Source organism: Castor canadensis, chromosome 2, assembly GCF_047511655.1.
Source record: "Castor canadensis chromosome 2, mCasCan1.hap1v2, whole genome shotgun sequence".
Taxonomy (NCBI): domain Eukaryota; kingdom Metazoa; phylum Chordata; class Mammalia; order Rodentia; family Castoridae; genus Castor; species Castor canadensis.
The window spans coordinates 126,326,689-126,347,525 of NC_133387.1; the positions used below are offsets into that span (position 1 = coordinate 126,326,689).

The 20,837-nt window shown below is 42.0% G+C and overlaps 1 protein-coding gene across 7 annotated transcripts in view; it reads left to right on the forward strand.

Moving 5' to 3' along the window:
• Window positions 1-8,970: 8,970 nt before the first annotated feature.
• The window catches only part of Fmn1 (formin 1), a 375,832-nt gene continuing 363,965 nt past the window's right edge, over window positions 8,971-20,837 (forward strand). For all 7 annotated transcript variants that reach the window (XR_012445380.1, XR_012445381.1, XM_074065588.1 and 4 more), the window contains exons 1-2: window positions 8,971-9,051; window positions 9,488-9,631. The gene's annotated coding sequence lies outside the window, so the exon portion shown is untranslated. The remainder of the gene's footprint in view (window positions 9,052-9,487; window positions 9,632-20,837) is intronic.

The window sequence follows — 20,837 nt, forward strand, 5'->3', positions numbered from 1 at the left end:
GGCATTCTTACTTTGTGATTTTATTCCTTGGAGAAATAGTTTGCACGTGATACATGCATAGGCCCCCACATCTGGCACACTGTGATTGAGGAATCACAGTCCTGATTTTCTGACATCAAAATCTGCTTGTGCAGAAGGGACTTAAGGATAGATGGAAGGCCAGAAAGTTTTTACATGGCATATGCAAGTGAACACATCTCTCCCCTGGGCAGCATGGTGAGGCCATGGAGCTTGTATTTAAACTGCACCTCTCTGCTTCCCCCTTCTCCCTACTGGCTTCCCCTTTCTTCTTGGCATGAAGCCTGCATGAGGTCCCTGGTCTCACAGTTCCTTACCTCCTTCAGATTAACCCATTTCCTGTCAAGCCTAGACCTGAACTTTTCCCTCTTCTCAGCAAGTCTTAGTAGGCTTTTCTCTTTCCCTCAGCCACATGTGAATGGCCAAGAGAAAATGAGTCTCATGTATTCAACTGAACTAAGACAAATGGCTATTGCTAGTTTGATGGATTACTCTCCCATTTTAGTGCCCTCATTCAGGGATGAGTATTAAGGGAACATTACATACCTAGGCTGAATCTTTGCCATAGGTACTTCCAAAAAAGTGGCTATTCCAGCTGCCTTTATCTCACATGAACAATGTTGGACATATTTCAATGAAGGCAGAAGTCTTGTTTTCAGTAAAAAGAAAAAAAACAGTGGGCAATATATATTTGTTCACTGTTAAATGAAAACTTAAATGATATAATTTTCACTTGTCAAATATTAAAGTTTTAAAAAGATGATGTTAGGAATGAAGTGAAACTGACACATAGTGCAAGAGTATAAACTGGTGCACACTTTCTGGAGGGAAATTTGGTAGTTTGTTGGTGAAGATTAGACACAAATACACATGCATTCACACATTATGTATATATATATTCTACACATAAACACAATATCCGAAGGACTTATACGAAAGTTGACGATGCCCTGTGTGGTCTGACCCTCTCCTTTGGCACAGCAAAGCCGTTTACCCTGGCTTCTCTCAATCCTTCAATACACTTCATGTTCCCTCCTGCCAAGGAGCTTTGGCATTTTGTTCTTTCTGCATGGCTAGCTCTCCATACCTCTTTTGATGAATTCATTCCTTGTATCTCAGTTTAAGGATCATCCTCCCCCCTGGAAGTCTTCTCAGACCACTGTGCCCTACATACCTTGAGCCTGGCCAGGTTCCCTTATTTCTGCTTTTAGAGACTACATTCCTTTCCCTGTGGTTCTTAGTCTAGGAAGCAAGGCTCTTCCCCTTTGTGTGATTATATTACCCATCTTTGTCTCCTTTCATGCAGTACCAGATCAAAGGGAGCAGTCAGTGCTGACCTTTCCATCCTCAGTGCCAGGGAAAGGGCCTGGTATTTAGAAGGAGCTCAAGAAATACTTGTTGATTGAATAAACAGTGAGATATAATAAAATAATTTTTTGTGTATTTTCTTGCATTTTTCAAATTACAATGGTCATGTGATACTTTATAATAAAAAAATCATTTAAATATACTTTTCCTTCCTGTTTGAGCTGTAGCTCTTCTCTGCAGAGCCTGCTGCTTTTGGCTCTGATTCCTGTGACTATGACTGTTCAAGGCTTATTTATGCCTGGGAACATAATTAGGCTGCATTGTCTGAAATTCTGCTCCAGTTGGGGATATTTTCCCTGCCCATCAACTTTGGGTTGTTCAACATAAAGCAGGTAACTGGAAAACCTGCTGCTATCTCTCTCCTGCCCTTGGGGATGCAATCTTATGGCTTTTGTGGTTCACAAATGACCCTTCCACAAGGCAACCTACCTAGCCTATCTTGCCAGCCAGTGACAAGTCAGGAGGATTTTTAGTGAACGCAAGTCCTGCTGTGGTGTCTGAGGATAAGTCTCTTGGCCTTCTTCTCTTACATGTTTTCTCCATTCTACTCCCATGTATCAAGAGAACTATAATCATTGTGATGTTTCCTGTGGAGTCAAACCTGTGCCTTTTTCAGGGAATTTAATATGAGTGATTTCATAGTTTCACTTTGAGTTTCAAGTTTTTGCTTTCTTTGTACAAAATGACAGCATAAATGCAATTCTCTTTGGAGCTAAGTGAGAGTAATTTCTCCTTATGGTGCTTCAGGTGGCATTTTTAAGACTTCTGTAGGCAAGTTAAAAAAAAATCTTGTCAGTCTGCAAACATTTTACCAGCCTCCACAAAATTCACCTACACACTGCAATGTTACAAGGATAATTTGTCATTTCAAATACTCTTTGGAATGAGTTGGGAATAAATAAACACGGATTATGCATCAGAAGAGAAGGAACCCCTTCAATGCAAAGACACATCTGTCTGGTGGTCTAAGTAAGCATCTTCACTTGTTATTTCAGTTCTGACACTTCCGTGGCCCAATTTATCTTCTCTCAGGCTATGAAACCACATTAAGTGACAATGTTGCAGCACTAAGCTTTGTTTTTCTATGTCTGAGATCCTTAAGTACATTGGGGAGACTGGCATTTTGATACTGTTTTCAGGGAATTTGGGGATGATGAGTAGCTGTTGATCCATACAACAGCATCTATGTCAGGATGACTCGGTAGCAGGCAGGGTGAATTTATCCAGGGGTTTGAGGTGAAGAGCTGATTATTCAGATAAGTGCAGATGAGGTGGAAACATCTTGGAGATAAGATTTGCTCCAGTGTCCTACATTTCAGAGGCTTGTGGTCATTCATTGGTTTCATGTTTAGTGTTTCCTGTGGATGCCTTTTTCCCTCCCACAGATAGTTTGTCTTTGGGTTGAAATAGAAGCAAACTCTATCTTAGAGAATGCTGCATGCCTAAATTTATCTTGGAATGAAGAACACTGGATTAGTGATCCTGTGATAGGCATTTTGGGATAACTTTGTCATTCTCAGTAACAGATGAGGTGCTTTGAGTGGGTCATATAACTGGTTAGTGGGAGGAAATATTGGGCCCTTTGTAAGATGATTTGTTATGCTGTCATCCTGACAGAGAAGTCCATTTCCCCAGCACTGTTTTCTGGGATACTTTTCCTATTGCTACTCCCTTTATACCTCCTGTACTCACTGCAAGTGCCTAGTCACTCCACCTGGTCTCTGGCATCCATGCATCAGTTCTGCAGGGACCCCTTCCCTGCTATCAGCTCTTGGGTAGAAGAAACTCCTTGCCCCTGGCTGGTCACATAATGGGAAGGTGGGATGGTGCAGCCATAGATGATGTCAAGCTGTCACTTTCCAACTCTTTTCTTCCCTCTAGCATTTGGAGTTCTTTCAAATGAAACCACCAAAATGTTTGAGTTCTTGTCTATGTATCTGGTTTCTCTGCTTTTTTTTTTTCAGACCAACTCTTCGGATTTTCTAGGTCATACCTTGATGTCACCCACCCATCTCAAAGAAGGACAGTGATTCAACTATGCAAAGTAAATCATTTATAATATAGAAGGTATTGTGGGGATGAAAATAGACATTATAGATAACCCCATCCCTTAAGTTGCTTTGAGTACACAGGAAGAAACAAAATGTTTGCAGTCCTTCATGAAGGGTGATAGGATAAGTACAAGCAACATGATACAGTACTGGAAATGAACTCGGACAGGAAATGAGAGAAGGCTTCATGAAGGAAGTGGCATTTGAGTTGGAACTTAATGGTGGAAGAACTCATTTATCTCATTCTTTAAAAAGAAAGCACTTAGTAGTTAAACTGTTATACCAGAGTGTCACAGTAGTAGGACAAGGAAACTTCAGCTTTATTGTAGGATACATCTGAGTCCCAAGGCTGGCATACGCTTCTCTTTCCCCTTCTTGTAGGAAAGGGATGGTTTGGTCTTTCAAAAAGCTAAGCATCCTAATCTATAGAAAGTAGTATTGCTTGTTGTCAGAGAGAAGGATGGCAACACAAATGAATTGTGCATCTCCATCTCCTCCCCTCCCCCTTTTGGTAAATGTGCAACCTCAACTGAGTTATTGTTGTAGCTAGTCTGTATCTTCAACCCTGGAGTAGGGATAATACCTACTCTGCTGGGTAGTTGTGAAGACTCGTAGCTATATGAATAAAGTGATTTCCTCACATTGGTCCAGATCAAGTGTCCTCATATGGCCTCAATGAAGAAAGTTGATTATTAAACTTGATAGCCCCAGATTCTATACAGCATCTAATATATCAGCACTTGGTAACTTCTTATTAAATGAGGAAAATGCAGAGGTCTATAACCACTGACTTGTTACTTAGTGTATAACCTTTGTGTTGATCTACTACCTTTAACTTGTTTATATTTTGTTTAAATTGATGGCTCTTTGGGAAAATACTTATGTCTCCTTTCTGTTTAAACCACCTGCCATAGCTTGGATAGTGAATGTGTTTCAATGGCCGATCTTTTAAAGGCTTGGTGGAAAGCCTGTGGCTTTGGGTGGTGGTGGAACCTTTAGGAGGTGAGGTCTACTGGAAGGAAGATAGGTCACTGGGGCTGTGCTCTTGAGGATCCTGGCCCCTTTCTGTCTTTCCTTTTTGCTTTCTGGCATATTACTCCTCATGATGCTGCATTTCACCACAGGCCCAAAGCAACAGGGCCAAGCAACCATGGACTAAAACCTCTGAAAACTATGAGTCAAAATAAACCTTTCCTCCTTTTAAGCTGATTACCTCAGGTATTTAGTCACAGTGATGGAAAGCTGATTAACACATCATCTCCTACCCCACATGTCTCTCTCTAAGCTTAGATCAAGAACAATATTTCTGGGTTTGATTAAAGGTCAGAATAGGATTTGGTAAAGTTGTTGAAGCAATGCTGGAATAAGACTTTAGAGTATTATCACCCATTTTTTTTTCCTAACTAAGACTAAGCTGTCATGGCCATCTTATTCTATTGATGTACTTAAAAAAGATTCTTACATTGATTAAAATCTATTTAGAGACTTGAGAGGCTGGAGGCAGAAAGATTGTGAGTTCAAAGCCAGCTTCAACTATATTGCAAGTTTGAGGTCAGTGTGGACTTATGTGAGACCCTGTCTCAAAAAAAATAAGAAAAAAACAAAACAACAAACAAAAAGTGAAAAACAAAACAAAATCTTAGGGCTTGGCTCAAGCCCTAGGGAAATGTAGTTTCCTTCTATCAATAAGAAATCACAGCTCCCTTTTGTGTGCAAAACTGACTTGTGATTGCTCCGATATGGTTCAGAGGTCATGCTTAACTTTTTAAAAAAATTTTTATTTTATTCATATGTACATACAATGTTTGGGTCATTACTCCCCTCTTCCCTCACCCCCTCCCTTACCACCCCCACCCCTTCCCCTTCCCCCCTACCCCCTCACTACCTGGCAGAAACTATTTTGCCCTTATCTCTAATGTTGTTGAAGAGAGAGTATAAGCAATAATAGGAAGGAACAAGGGTTTTTGCTAGTTGAGATAAGGATAGCTATACAGGGAGTTGACTTGCATTGATTTCCCATGTATGTGTGTTACCTTCTAAGTTAATTCTTCTCGAACTAACCTTTTCTCTAGTTCCTGGTCCCATTCTCCTATTGGCCTCAGTTGCTTTAAAGTATCTGCTTTAGTTTCTCTGCATTGAGAGCAACAAATGCTATCTAGTATTTTAGATGTCTTACCTAGACTCATACCTCCCTTGTGTGCTCTCCCTTTATCATGTGATCAAAGTCCAATCCCCTTGTTGTGTTTGCCCTTGATCTAATGTCCACATATGAGGGAGAACATACGATTTTTGGTCAATTGGGCCAGGCTAACCTCACTCAGAATGATGTTCTCCAATTCCATCCATTTACCAGCGAATGATAACATTTCGTTCTTCTTCATGGCTGCATAAAATTTCATTGTGTATAGGTACCACATTTTCTTGATCCGTTCATCAGTAGTGGGGTATCTTGGCTGTTTCCATAACTTGGCTATTGTGAATAGTGCTGCAATAAACATGGGTGTGCAGGTGCCTCTGGAGTAACCTGTGTCACAGTCATTTGGGTGTATCCCCAAGAGTGGTATTGCTGGATCATACGGTAGATCAATGTTTAGCTTTTTAAGTAGCCTCCAAATTTTTTTTCCAGAGTGGTTGTACTAGTTTACATTCTCACTAACAGTGTAAGAGGGTTCCTTTTTCCCTGCATCCTCGCCAACACCTGTTGTTAGTGATATTGCTATTGATGGCTATTCTAACGGGTGAGGTGGAATCTTAGCGTGGTTTTAATTTGCATTTCCTTTATTGCTAGAGATGGTGAGCATCTTTTCATGTGTTTTTTGGCCATTTGAATTTCTTCTTTTGAGAAAGTTCTGTTTAGTTCACTTGCCCATTTCTTTATTGGTTCATTAATTTTGGGAGAATGTAGTTTTTTAAGTTCCCTATATATTCTGGTTATCAGTCCTTTGTCTGATGTATAGCTGGCAAATATTTTCTCCCACTGTGTGGGTGATCTCTTCAGTTTAGAGACCATTTCTTTTGTTGAGCAGAAGCTTTTTAGTTTTATGAAGTCCCATTTATCTATGCTATCTCTTAGTTGCTGTGCTGCTGCGGTTCTATTGAGAAGGTTCTTGCCTATACCTATTAATTCCAGAGTAATTCCTACTCTTTCCTGTACCAACTTTAGAGTTGGGGGGTCTGATATTAAGATCTTTGATCCATTTTGAGTTAATATTGGTAGAGGAAGACTATAGAAAGTGGAGAGATCTCCCATGCTCATGGATTGGTAGAATCAACTAGTAAAAATGTCTATACTCCCAAAAGTAATCTACATGTTTAATGCAATTCCCATCAAAATTCCAATGACATTCATTAAAGAGATTGAAAAATCTACCGTTAAATTTATATGAAAACACAAGAGGCCACGAATAGCCAAGGCAATACTCAGTTAAAAGAACAATGCTGGAGGTATCACAATACCCGACTTCAAACTATATTACAAAGCAGTAACAATAAAAACAGCATGGTACTGGCACAAAAACAGACATGAAGACCAGTGTAACAGAATAGAGGATCCAGATATGAAGCCACACAACTATAACCAACTTGTCTATGACAAAGTCGCTAAAAATATACGATGGAGAAAAGACAGCCTCTTCAACAAAAACTGTTTGGAAAACTGATTAGCAGTCTGCAAAAAACTGAAACTAGATCCATGCTTAACTTTTGTGCTTCCTCTCAGGCTGTACTTTCAACTGTGGGAACTGGTCCCTCTAGGAGAGTGCTCCCAGTAAGAGGAAAAGGCTTCAAAGAAAGAAAGTATGGTATTGATGAGTATGGACTCTACTCCTCTTTATGTGATGCAAGGGTAATTACTTGACCTCTGGGAGCCTCACTTTATTAGCTCTGTAAGTTCAGTTTACATGAAGTGGATGTGATTGTAGGAGATAAAGCAAATAAGTGTCTATCAGCATTTAGGGTTTTTTTTTTTTGTGGAACTGGGGTTTGAATTCAGGTCCTCCTTGTTTTTGCTAGGTAGGTGCTCTACCACTTGAGCCATGCCCTAGACCAAAATTTTAAGAATAAATCAATTTCTCACAAACTATTATTTGTATAAAAATTCCAGGGAAAAATCAACTTAAAATACCTTCTCACTTTTTTCACAGTTATTTATCATTTGAAGCAATGTAGTCAGGACAGAATTCAGATTTTAGTATATTTCTGTTTTAATTCTATTTTAATCTATTTAGGACAGATGGATGGTAGATCTGTATTTATGTGGAAGCAGATTAAAGGCAATGCTCTTATTTGCCTACCTACTTGGAAAAGCTTCCCAAGCCACACATCAAATGTCAGTGTCATTAAGGCCTCATCCTCTTATGAAACTTTAATCATTAATGGTTATACCCTTATTTGGGGCAACACAGCATATCCTTGTATGGAGTTCTGTCCTGACTCACCAGCACAGAAATCCTGGTAGTAAGATCTTGAACTCTGCAGACCTCAAGAAGCAGAGTCCCCTAAGAGGCAGCACTGTTTGCTGTTTCCAGACCGCCCAGGTGTCTGATCATTTTGCTGGGTGGACTGATTTAGCTTTTGACTGAAATCAGTCAAGATAACTTACTCATCTGCAGCAGTGGTGATTAAAGAACTAGAGAGGGGTCAGGGTGAGGGCTGGGAGGAGCTACACCTGGTTTAGGTTTACTAGTGGACTGCTGCTTTTTCTTTCCTTCCTTCCTGCTCTCTTTTTCCTCCATCCCCTCATTCCTTCCTCCCACTCTCCCTCCCTCTCTCTTCCTGACTCACTAACAGTGCAAGGGGTTTCCTGTGCCTGTCTGTCTGTCTCTCTCTCAAATCACGAACAGTGCAAGCGGTTTCCTGTGCCTGTCTCCCTCTCATCACTAACAGTGTAAGGGGTCTCGCGTGGCTGTTCCACACGTGCACGCGGCGTGTCGCTCAAGTTCACCCGTGTGTCACACACCCCATTGTCCCCACCCCCGTCCCTCTGAATACCATGTCCTGCGGGTTCTTCGCGCCATGTCCACACACGGGACACACCCTGCTCTTCACCTCGCCCAGTTCCCCAAACGTCCTCCTCCGCCGCTTCAGCACTCGCGAAGAACAGCTGGACAGGGGCAGGGCCGCGAGCGGGCCGGGGCGGGCCGGGCCGGTTCGGGCCAGGGACGGGAACCCAAGTCTGACCCGTGGCCGCCCCATGCTTCCAATCAGCGCGGAGCGTGCGACGGCGAGCGCCCAGGGCAGACAGGCAAAGAGCGGCCGTGGCAGCCCTGGTAGACAAGCTCAGGACAATAGCCCTCAACCAGCATCAGCCCACAGGGGCCCAAGGTGCAGGCCCTGCCCGCCGCTCGGTTGCTGATTTGACGCTAAGGCCTCGCGCCCGCCTTCCTGTTCACGGCCCGGGAAGCCGCTGCATATTACTATTGGTCAAAGACCCTGCCAATCACTCCGCGGCTAACCTCCCCCAAACAGCCCGGCAGACCGGCGCGTGCTAGGGGGCGGGGCCTCTGTCTGGGGGCGGGGCCTCGGCGGGGGACGGCGCAGCGGCCGCTCCGGGCTTGGCTGCTGACTGGAGAGCAGCATCCGCTCTGCGGCCGCTCGGGCTGCTGCACCTGGTCAGGTAAAGACAGCCTGTCTTCCTCCTGGTCTCCTGCCCCACCTCCTCATCCCAACGGACCCGAGCTGCTACCCCGCCTCTCCTGACCCCAGGGTTCTGGTCAAATCTCTTCAGCTCCGCTGCCTGAGCTTCCTTCCTTCTGCGTTGGCTCCCCCAGTTCCCAGCCAAGCGGCTCCCCAGTCAGTGCCTTGGGGGACCCCAGAAGTCACCCCAACTGTCCTCTTTGCAGAATAACTCGCGGCCCAAGTCCTCTTGACCTGCCAGTGCAGTCTCATCCAGCTTGGCACAGGGACGGTGGGGGGGGGGCGGGGAAGATGCGGCGAAGGTAGACGTGGTAGTGGGGGAGGGGGGGAGGACCGCAGTGGAGTTGGATGGAGAATGGGAGCTGCTTCATGATGGTGCTGGCAATGACTAAGAGGATGTCTGCTTGCATTTACAGGTGGCATCCACCACCATCGTTTTCTTCTTTCGTCATTATCTTTATCATCATCGTCATCATCACCTGGACACTTCCATCCGTGGTGTCATCATCATCTCTCTTCCTCCATCACACCATCACACCTCTGAAGTTCTGAAAAAGCGTGTAAGTGGTGGACCTGTCTCCAATAGTAAGCAATTTCCTAATCCCCTGAGGAACAGCTAAGACCTATTTTAATCAGGGACAAGTAGCTGAGAGCAGTGTGTGAGTGGGGGGGGGGGGCGGAGAAATAGGGTGTTGTGTGTTTGGTGGGGTCTTATTCCCATTTGCTACTGAGATTGCCAGAGAAAACCCTTTGTTTTAGTTATCCACTTCTGGAGAGTTTGGTGTTGGTATTCACACAGTCCTGACAGGCTGAATGCAGAGTATGAGACCTGTGGTGTACACCTATGCAATGAGCCTTTCAGTCATAGTGATGTCAGTGTCTACACCCAAGCCTCTATGAGGACCAGGTCAAACAGGAGTCTGGCTTTCTCCCTCAGTGACTCCAGTCATACTAAAGCATGCTCACTATCCATGTTCACATGAGATGTGTCATCATGGGCTGTGCCACCTTGGGGAATCTAAGTTCCTGAGAGGGAGAATTATGTTCTGTTGTTTACACCACTAGCATATTATAGGTACACCACTGCTCAGTTTCCAGGGCTTGTCAAAGAAGCTCTTGGTTCTCAGACTTACTCACTCTCTTTCAGGAGGAAAACAATAAAGCTGGGAATTGCATACCGGATTGACTGTTTTAGAACATGCTGTTGCTTTAGAAGTATCTGATCTCCTTGACCAGAGATATGTAAACATAAATCTCCTTTCTCTCAACTGTGTTACAGTAACTGGTAGGATCAACAAATAAATGTCTTTAGACATACTACAGAAACTGAGAAGTAGTGGCCTCATGGGAGGGATGCAAAGAATAATAGTTGATAGACAGTTTATCATAATGGTTAAATTCATAAACCTGTCAGACACAGGTCCAAATCCTGGACTAACCATATATTAGCTGAGCAAATTTAGTAAGTCACCCTCTTGAATTTTAAATTCTCATCTGTAGAATGGGTACAATAATACCTGCCTCATAGGAGAAGTTGTAGAATTAAATGAAATAATATAGGTAAGGTGTTTAATAATTCTTGGCAAATGGTAACTGAGGAATTAACGTTAACTGTCATTAATAATACCAGCCAAAAAGATAATAAAGGTCCTGAAAAATATGCCTTCTTTCCCACTGTCTTTCTCTGTCCTTTTAAGACCTCAGAGCTGGTGCTAATGGAAGTGTAGTCTTCAAGTTCTGATAGGAATATGACTTAAATGGATATCACCAGTTGAAGCCACCTGTGTTTGGACAGACACTTGTCTCACCATCCTGAGCTAATGCTCACCAAGCTTTCAGTTAAGATGCATTGAAGATGCAACTTTAGAGTTTTCTGGACCTCTGGGCCTGTCCTAGGCTGTTCTTTTCTCACTGGCTGCTCACTGCACTGACTTGGCAAATTGTGCTTTTTGAAGCATCATTAGTGAATGCATTGGCTTCTTCCCAGGGGAAGCCAAACTGGTTTCCTTCAAATGTCCATGGGAATTGAAGAAACCCTAACTCAATAGCATGGAATAACTTGTGTTTTCAGGACTTTTCTTTAAAAGGAATATTTGGTTCCTTATTCATTTAGAAACCAGAAGGGGATCCCTGAATATCTTTGTGCTTCAATTCTGTCTTTCAGAAAGCGAGGTTAACAATTCTACTGTTTTGGGGAATATTGTCAATTGTAATTAGTCAGGATGCTTTCCATTGTAAGGGATAGAAGTCCAACAGAAAGGATCCTAAGCAAAAAAATGAGCATTTTTGGCTCACATAACTAAGCCAGCCACACTGTAATGTCTCGATGAGGCAGCTGACCTACCCCCAGGTGGGCCCTGACTTTCAGAGGCTGTTAAGGCTGTTAGCTTGGTTTCTGTCTCTGGGAATTTCCTTTGATGTGTCTTTAGTTCTGCCCCGTGTTGGCTTTTCTTTTCTTTCATAGAGCCCGTCCTCTTGGTGCCTTCCTAAGCTGTACATTCATATCCTTCTAGCTTCATAACTCAAGGGCAGCTCTCTTCTCCAATTCCTAAGTGGAAAGTCCCAGGGAGGAATGGGGACTGATGAGGCTTTGGTCACAGGTGTGAGCTATCTGGACTAAGTGCCTTTGTCAAGGGAATGGCATTCTATAGGTCATATGATTGTCTCACAGTGGATTTTGTATTCTGCCCTATCCAGATATAAGATTAGTGGAACTATCCCCAAAGAAAGGGGAGTGGGAATAAACTGTGTGTGTGTGTATGTGTATGTGGTACTGGGGTTTGAACTTGTGCTTGCAACGCATGCTCTCTACCACTTGAACCACACACTCCCTACACTAGTAGACATCCTTGCTAGAGAACAGAGAAACACTTTTCTCTTACCTCATATACCGTGCTTCAAAGTCTAGCTTTATGTCAAAGCTTTGGGCTCATGCATATCATCCCAGGCTATGGTGTATTTCAGATGATCCTGGCTTTAATGTTTGTTATAAAAAACTTTATTGGTATAAGTGTGAAAATTCCTCAGGGATGTTCAATAACATGCAGTGATTCCTCTGTTGGTAGTTTGATCATGTTTGGAGGTTACTCAGAGCCTCTTGATGAGGCCCACCTTTAATAGCAGCCATTATTTTTAGCTGTACAATCTCTGTCTTAAAAACTAGCTCAGTCCTCAGCAGGTCCTGACCTGTGTATTGCTAGAGATGCCCCTGTTAGTCTGATGTGCTTGATCTTGCAGAAATGCTAAGCCATGGGAATTGTATTTCTGTGTAGCAACACCAGCTTGCACCAACAGGCTGGCTTTGTGAGGGAGTTGAAATATCCCTATGTTGAAGGTTTGTGTGAAAGTGCTGACAGGTAGTCATCTGTATGTCCTGTTAAATAGTAATTACTGCTGCAGGGGGACATAAAGTAGGCTACTAGCCTCTTCACCTTGTCAACACAGAACGCAGGGCGAGATGGGCCATTTCCTCTTAGGTATTCCAAGTCTCCAAGTCCTTTGGTTAAGAATTAAAAAAGTCCTACAGTTGTCTGGCTTTCTGTACTTCTCTAGACACTGAACACATATTGCCTTATTATCTGCATGGAGGTGGGTGAGAGAGGAGAGTAGTCCTCCTTTTGGCTTCCTTACTGCACCACTTTCCAGAAATGAACAAGACCCTGAAATTCTCCTCTGCAGGAAGTAGGCTTCTAGGCAAGTTTTTTTTCCCTCAAACCAACACATTTTTTATTTCTTTACCTTAATCAAAACTGACTTGCTTTGTGTTCTATCTGATTAGGACTATGCCTATTTCTCCTTTTTAAAGTGTCATAGATCACTGTTAAAGACCAACACCTTTTACTTTGATTTTTCCAAGTGACAGGTTATTATAGGAAAGACTTTGGAAGTAGGCAAGACTCTAGCGTTCGCATTAGGCATCAGGGTCTGGATGTTAATTGAGATGTAGCAGACACAGCCAGAAGGCTGTCTGGGGAGGGTAGGAAAAAGCAGGACAGGAAACACAATTATGTCCTCATATTCACGCCCAGCCCTGGACTTTCTATATCACAGTAGGAGTGCTCTAGGGCATGTTTGTGTGAAGTAAGTACAGAGAACATGACTGACCTAGACATTCATACATTAAAAAAATCCATCAAGCAGAGTAATGCTGCTGTTAAACAAGCCTTTAGCCATGGTTGCCCCATTTTTACCCACGGAGTATCCATTTATATTCATCCAATGAATATAAACATGGAAAGCTTGAACGCTTTCCATGTTTCACATGGAAAGAAAAACATAGATGTTTCAGAGAGAATGAAAGCCTGCCTACTTATTAGGCAGAGCCTTCCACAGCCCACACACTCAGTGTGGCAATTTTAGTCTTCCAAGCCTTGATACTCACACATGTGAAGTACAGATGAGATTGTGTGGGTAGGAGAGAGCCCTCCTCAGAAGCAGAGGTACCATGGTGCTGGTTCATGCTCCCAAGACCTCTTCTCCATAGTCGCAAGAACTCCAGGGACCCAGTTTCTCCAACTACTAAAGAGCAGGCTTTCTGCTCTTTGATGTTGTGAAATTGCTGGGCTAGGATGGAGAAAGTATTCTGGAATAATTGCTGTCATCATGTTTAATGATCTTTCGCCTCTGAGAATTACAACTTGTAATAAATTGTATTACAATATTGTATATGTACAATATTGTATATGTCAATGAATTCAGTTTCCAAGAGGTTGGAAATAAAATCTCTGTCACTGTTTCCAAAGGGTGCATTGCTACTTTGATCTGTCCATTGACTGAAAGCACATCTCTGTGGTCTAAGCCCTGTGAGTACTAATAAAGCTGATTAGTCACCTTTACACCACAGAGTCCATGTCATTTGTGGACGTTCTGCTGTGAGCAGTCTGTAACGTGTATTCCAAGAGGAGGCAGTGAGGATGAATTGAATGACTCCTTCTGTGTCCAACCTGAAATTACTACAGAGGAATTAACTTCCTTCCTAGGTTACCTAGTCACTGACTCTACCTATGCAGTAAGTAAATGGCTTGGTACCTCTTGTGTAGAGAAGGAAATCAGGACTCAGAGAAGTTGGTGCCTTGGTTAGGGCAAAGCTCTAAGTGGAATCTGGTAGTATTTACCTGCTGGTCTTGCATTTTACTTTTTGTCTGTGTCCTAGTAAACCACAGAGGAACTTTTTCTTTTTTTTTTAATTTTCAAAGCAGGATAAACCATAAATATAGTGTAGTATTCTGGGTATGGAACTAGTGAAAATCCAGACTTTCTGTTTTTAGACTTTAAAATGGTCATCCATTCTCTTTTTAGGTGAAGGCAGCCACTTTAGAAAATGTTCTGAGTCTGGTTCATATTTGGAAAGCTTTGCAAAAAAAGTTTTTAAAAGATCACAGATCTGTAGAAAACAGAATTCATTTGCCGAACTGGCACCAGTCCCATCCCTGTTTGGCAATGTCCTCATCTCCTTTTATCTCTGTTTCTTTCATAGCATCCTCTACTTATGGGAGAGGCTTTGGAATCCCCTCTTTTTTTACCCCTCCTGTCCCCAAGTAAATAAGATCAGAACATCTCACACATAATAGGAGGGTACTGTCCTTGTGTTAATGTTACTTTCTGATTTGCCTTAAGCTTGTCCTAATTTTAAGCTCTGAAAACATAGGTTAATTTTGTTTTTTATTATTATTTGAAGACCTAAAACTTCACAAGACCTCAGTATTTTAAGGAAAACTGTGGCAAGTTGATTTAAATAATATGTCTTCTTAAGCTGCAGTGTTTTACATTTTTACCCCGTAATTCTTATAACCAAATTTTTCTGTAGGTAGGCCACAAGGTATTTTTCTCCTTGTACAATGGAGAACACTGACATGGGGAAATGAAAAGCGACTTGCCCAAGGTCGTTCATGATCAGTGGCATAGCCAAGAATACAGACAAGTCACCGGACTCCCTGGGCTTAAAACTCTTGGCTTCTCTTCAGGAGGCCACAGGCCTTCTGACTACAAAGGTGGAGAAGGCAATCAACTCCTAGACTCAGTCTGAGGGGACTTGGCTTTTCTTTCTTTTTTTTTTTTTCATCTTTTGTTGAAACATGTCTTTAGCTGCCAAATTATTTGGTAAATTCAAGGGCTTAACACAGAATTTGTTAATATAAGCAGAAATTTGAAGTCATAGTCACAAATTGGGCCAATGACAAAGCAAAGTGGTAAAGTAGCTGCAGGTTTCAAAGTGGTTGTGTAGGAAGCTTCTGCCTGAGCTGCATCTAGGAAGGAAGAAACACCAGAAAAGGGAAGGGACCCAGTATCTAACACTGCACATACAGGGGTAGGACATGGGCTTGGGAGAATAGATTCAGGAAAGCAAAGGTCATGAACAAGAAGGAGATTTGAAAAAATGCTAATAATTAAAAAGGAAGGCTTTTAGCATTACAATCAGTGCATGATGTGCACATCTTGTTGCTTGAAAAATGGAATCAAATTCACAGAAAGAGGAGACAGAGTTGTCCAATCTCTATCTTGCTCCATCTTTTCCATCCAAGCATAGCACATAAGAGTCTCTGTCTACCAAGAGAGGTATAAAAGAAGAGTCTCATCTCCTGACATTTTTTACAAGTCCTGTTTATTTCTGTTTTAGGTCTTTCTGTGAAGTGAAAACTTGACCTCAGTCCCACCTGGGGTTGCAACAGTTCCCAGAGCTATGTCAGAGCTCCAGGGACTGCATAGTACCATAGTATTGGATGACCCTCTGGTCATCGTGGTATCAGGCCACTCAAGTTCCATCACAGCACCCCCACACTTCTGCTCCATGGCTTACTCAGCTGTGGTGTCCAGGCCATTCTTGGTCCACAGAAATCTTTTGGTGACATTTCCTATGATTCCTTCTGCATATATGCGCCACTCATGGTTAGTGCATCTTGTGACCTCCCTGGGGACACTGCCAGGAAGCAGGGCCTGGGTGCTCCCTACTCCAGAGACCATAAGTCTCTCTCCCTCCTTTTCCCAGAGCCCTGGGAAGGTATCATCCTTTCAAATTTCTTCAAGACTCTTGTGTCCATAAATCTTATTCCTTTTCATGTCCTTCAAGAAGTTTCCTATGTTCTTCTAAGAGTTTAGGATTTTAGAAAACAAATCTAGAAATACCAACTTTTTCTCCTTACCCACAGCTGTTCTGATGCAAGGACTACCAGTTCTGATCCCTATGTCAAGGGGGTCAAGTAAAAGTGGGAAATATAAGCAGAAATGAAAATGAGCATAGGTTAATATCTCTGAACATTGTTTTCCTCTAGAAGTACAGTGTTGGGATTTCCATCTTGTTCACATCCATCCATCTGGGAATGACTTCAGTCTATGGGCCTGGGGTCCCTATATGCACAACCCTATTGCTGGTCAGGACTGGTTAAACCAAGGATAGAGATCTGATCCAAGCTGGGCCATATGGGTTCTTTTTCCCAAGTTGGAGTTTTGGGAGGGAGGACTGCAGTTACTAAGAGTCACTGGAATTAAGTCACAGTAACAGAAGTGGTCAGGCAGCGGCCTTCTGTGGAGGTGCTAGAAGACTCTGCTTCCATTTCTTTCTGCTCTTGTATTGCTACTTCTTCTCTGATCTCATAAAATTGTCCACGAATGTTATGACAAATATGGTTCTCTTTTTGATTAAGATAGTCAAAGTCAGGTTCAGTTGCTTGAAACCAAAAGTATTTAAACAATGCCCTCCAAAGTTGCAAAGGCAGAAAAATGTGAGAAGGAAACTGAAATTCATTACAGATGAAGAGATACTAAGATAAAGATGTATTCATCCAATGATTTAAAGTGACAGTTGCATGAATTGCATTTGAGATCCAAGAACAAATTTTGCATTGTTTGAAGGAAATGTTTTTATTTGTGAGCACTACCTTGTAGGACCTGTGCCCATTAGACAATAGTTAATTGTTACACGACATTTTCAGGGATGAAAGCTCTTGCCCCTGAGGACTTGCTGAAGAGGTTGAGGTGGTGTAGCCAGGATGAGATGTCTCAGGGAACATGGCTGGCTTGCAGATGTTTAAAGACAATCAAAAAGGAGAGGAGCCAGATTTACTCATTGCTGCTCAAGAAGTAAAAGTAGGCATTAGCTGAAGAAAAAATTAATAGAGACAGATTTCGACTCAGTATAAGGGAAAAGTTTTTACATTTAGAACTGTATAGAATGCCATGAGATTTCCTTCTGAGGTGGAGAACTCTGTGATAGAAGAGTTAAAGACGGTTGGATAGCCATTCACAAGAGCTGAAGTAAAGGGGAGTCCAGCATGGAGAGGAAGATGGGATGGATAACAAAGTCTTCTTTAAATCAAAGATTCTATCATTTCCTCTATGAATATCATTAACTCCTAGACTAGAAATGACAACTCACATTTTGACAGACTGCAGTAGGAGTTAAAGCATTTCACAAATACACTATCATAAAAATTTTCTTCTTTAACACACACACACACACACACACACACACACACACACCAAGCTTTCATTGAGAGAAGACATTTCCCCAAGGTAAAAGAAACAAAAATTGATTTTCTCTCAATTGCAACCAATAGTTATGAAAGTTTTCACATGCAATGGCTCTCTGGAGTTTAAAAAATACCTCAGTACAGTTAATACAGCAAAACAAAACCGAAGAAATACTGGGTTCCTGCAAGGTGCTGAGTGGGTGACTTGAATTACTATAAGTAATAAATCAGAATACCAGATTTCCTCCCAAGTGCTTTCCCAAGTAAATGGGAAAAAAGTTTCTATGGCACCTTTGACCAAACTGAACAAGTAGCTCAGATATTTCATCTACCCCTCCAAAACACCAGATGTAGGTAGTCCCTTTAATAGTTACATCACCATGGTTTGTTTAGATTGTTATTCTTAATGAGGAGGTAAGAGCTGATGTACTCCAATTTGTCTTGAGCAGTAAGCACATGTTGACATTCAATAATCATGCCTAAAATCGGAAAGGGCAAGGAAAGCCACTTAGTTTGAAAATCCCGGTCTTAAAGATTCTGCCATAAATAGTTTGACATTATGAACCTTTTCATAAGTTCTCATTCTTCGTGAAAAATCTTCAAAAATGTAAGCATACATGTAACCACTCATAACTGCTTAACCGGATTGCATTTATGAAGAACATTCTCAAAGTAATTTTGAAGATGCCATTCACAAAAGTAAAAAAAATCCTCTGTATTTTTAAGGTCTAAATTAAAAGGAAAAGAAAACAATCATGAATGTAGACTAGAGATGTAAAATCCCTTTAAAAAAGCATTTTTTGAGATGAACAAAAGAGAAAATATATAAATAGCAAAATAACAATGATCTATACTTTTACTAGAAGGAATTAACTACATCTTAACATATTTGTTCATTCTATTTTAAGGAAGCATGGTTTTTGACAATGATATATTTTGATTATCAAGAATTCAAATAAGACAAAAAGTTGTGAAGGTAATTAAAAGAAATTATCTCAAAACTGCAGTTTCCATCGTTAACCCTAGGTGAACATGGTTTTGTACATCTATCTGTCTAGATATTTAGAAATGCTGGACATGTTATATAACAAAAATAATACATTCATTTCCGAGTTTCAAGCAGCTAAAGAAAATGAATTGAGACAAAAAGATTATCAAAGTTCAAACAAATTTACCTGCTTTCAAGGTACATTAGTTCTTAAAAAAATACTCTTTGGCCAAACATAATGTGTTTGGTTAAAAATTGAATTATCATTGTTATCATAAAGTAATTATAAGTTACTTCCTTCTTCTGACAGTATCAATTGACTACCTTTTCTTGAAAAATTAGCACCTTTGAAACTTCCTCCCCTCAGTTTCCTATCCATAAAATGGGGTTATCAGTGGAGGGATTAAATGAAGTAATTCAGAAGAAAACCTGACCATGTTGTCTCCCACAGTGTTCAAGAAATAGTAGTTGTTCATACTTTCTTTTATAAAGTGCCCAGGATGCTCAAAGGAAGGAAGAACTTCCCCCTCTGGATTTGCAGGGCAGAAGACATTTTTGCTTGCCCTCTGGTGAAAGCGTAGACTTCATCAGGTAAATGGGACAGAGAGAAACACAAAACGTGGAAGGAGAGGTTCGCTGAAGTTGCAGAATATCTGCCTTGCTGTTTGTAATTCCTGATACTGCCTCCTTCACTTGCACTTGTGGAGAGCCAGCAAACAGGAGCATCTGTGCTGGGAGAGGCTGACTTGCAAATAGACCACCTTATCTCACTGGACCATCTTCCCACTGAGAAGAATGAGTCGGTGTCTGTGCAGCACCAAGGAACTGTGATGTAACAGGCAGCATTAAGGCTGTTGACCCAGGAGGCCAGGGGCCATCCCAGGCCAGTGTCACAGCCATCCATGGCCCTGAGAAACAAGCCTGTCCAATATTCTACAATAGTGTTTCCCAGTGTTTTTTACATTTCCTCATCCTATAGATATTTTTCCCTAAATACCTGCTCCTGGAAAAATGTGAATGCCACAGATAAACTGTATCTGGTAATGTACTATTTGCTTCTCCCTGTCACATAAAAGAGAAAGATTGTAATACCATTTGGAAAACAAACTTGAATGAATCAGACTTCAGAGTCCTTGTTAGGTGAGCACCTGCTGTGCAGCTGGGCCTAATCTTGAAGACTGGCTACTCTGCTACAAAAAGCTGCTTTGTGCTTTCAGCTGCACTTCCAATGATTCCTTGTAGAAGAATAACCTTGATACTAACCTGTCTCTGTGCCCCATACCTGGCCTTTCAGTCTCTTTCCTATAAAGCAGCTAGCTGAGTAACCTTTAAAAATGTAATTAGACTTTGTCTCTCCCCAGCTTCCTATCAGACTTGGAATCAAATCTATATCCTGTGTCCTGAACTCTGAGGTTTCCCTCACCTGGCTTCTGCCAGTCACCTTCTTCCTGTCTGGTATCAGTCTGTGTGCAGAGGAAGTTCTTCCCTCCCAAGAGCAGGATAAAGCCATTGGACGGAAAGCTGTGGCATTCATAGAGAGCAACTTTCAGTGTGTGGAGGTGATGCGGAGAGGATAAGGGGTAACACCAATGGCAGTGGGTGCAACTCCAAAAGGGCTTAGAAGAGGGGATTTATCTGCTCTGGGAAGTCAGGAGAGACATTTCTAAAAAATTGACAGTGACAAATCTGTGGTGTAAAAAAGGTTTAGGAGTAGAAGAGGGATGGGGTCAAATTCTGTGCACAGGGGGCCCGCACTGTGGAGCCCCATGGCGGGAAGGTATGGCCTCTATGTAAGCCACCAGGAGGTCCCTCTGCCTGAAGTGTGGTGCAAAATAAAGCTGGAAAGATAGGCAGGCCCCTGCCACATAGGGTCTTACCAGCTGTGTTAAGGTAGTCTGTTTTAAGAGCAAAAGAGCCACTGGAACGATTGGACTATGTGTGAGGAGTTGAGGAGGTAGCATGGTCAGATTTTTTTATTTTGAAAAAATGGCTGTAGAGTAGACAAGCTTGGAGGCACTTCAGTGGCAGGGTGGCCACTGATACTGATTTGCCTGGGATTTTGTTGGGTTTAGCATTGATATGTCTGTACCCTGGAAAGTCTTCAATCAGGCAAACCCATGGTTGGTCATGTTATGCTATGCAGTTTATAAGTGAGTGATTGTGGTTATCTCATGAAATATGCAGGCTCTTCTCTTCCCTAGACTCAGAAGTCAAAGGAATAAGGACCAGCATCTTGATTCCTTTCTGAAGGCCCCCTTGAATCGGCCTCCCAATGTATATATACATGCCACATGGCAACTGGGCAACACATAC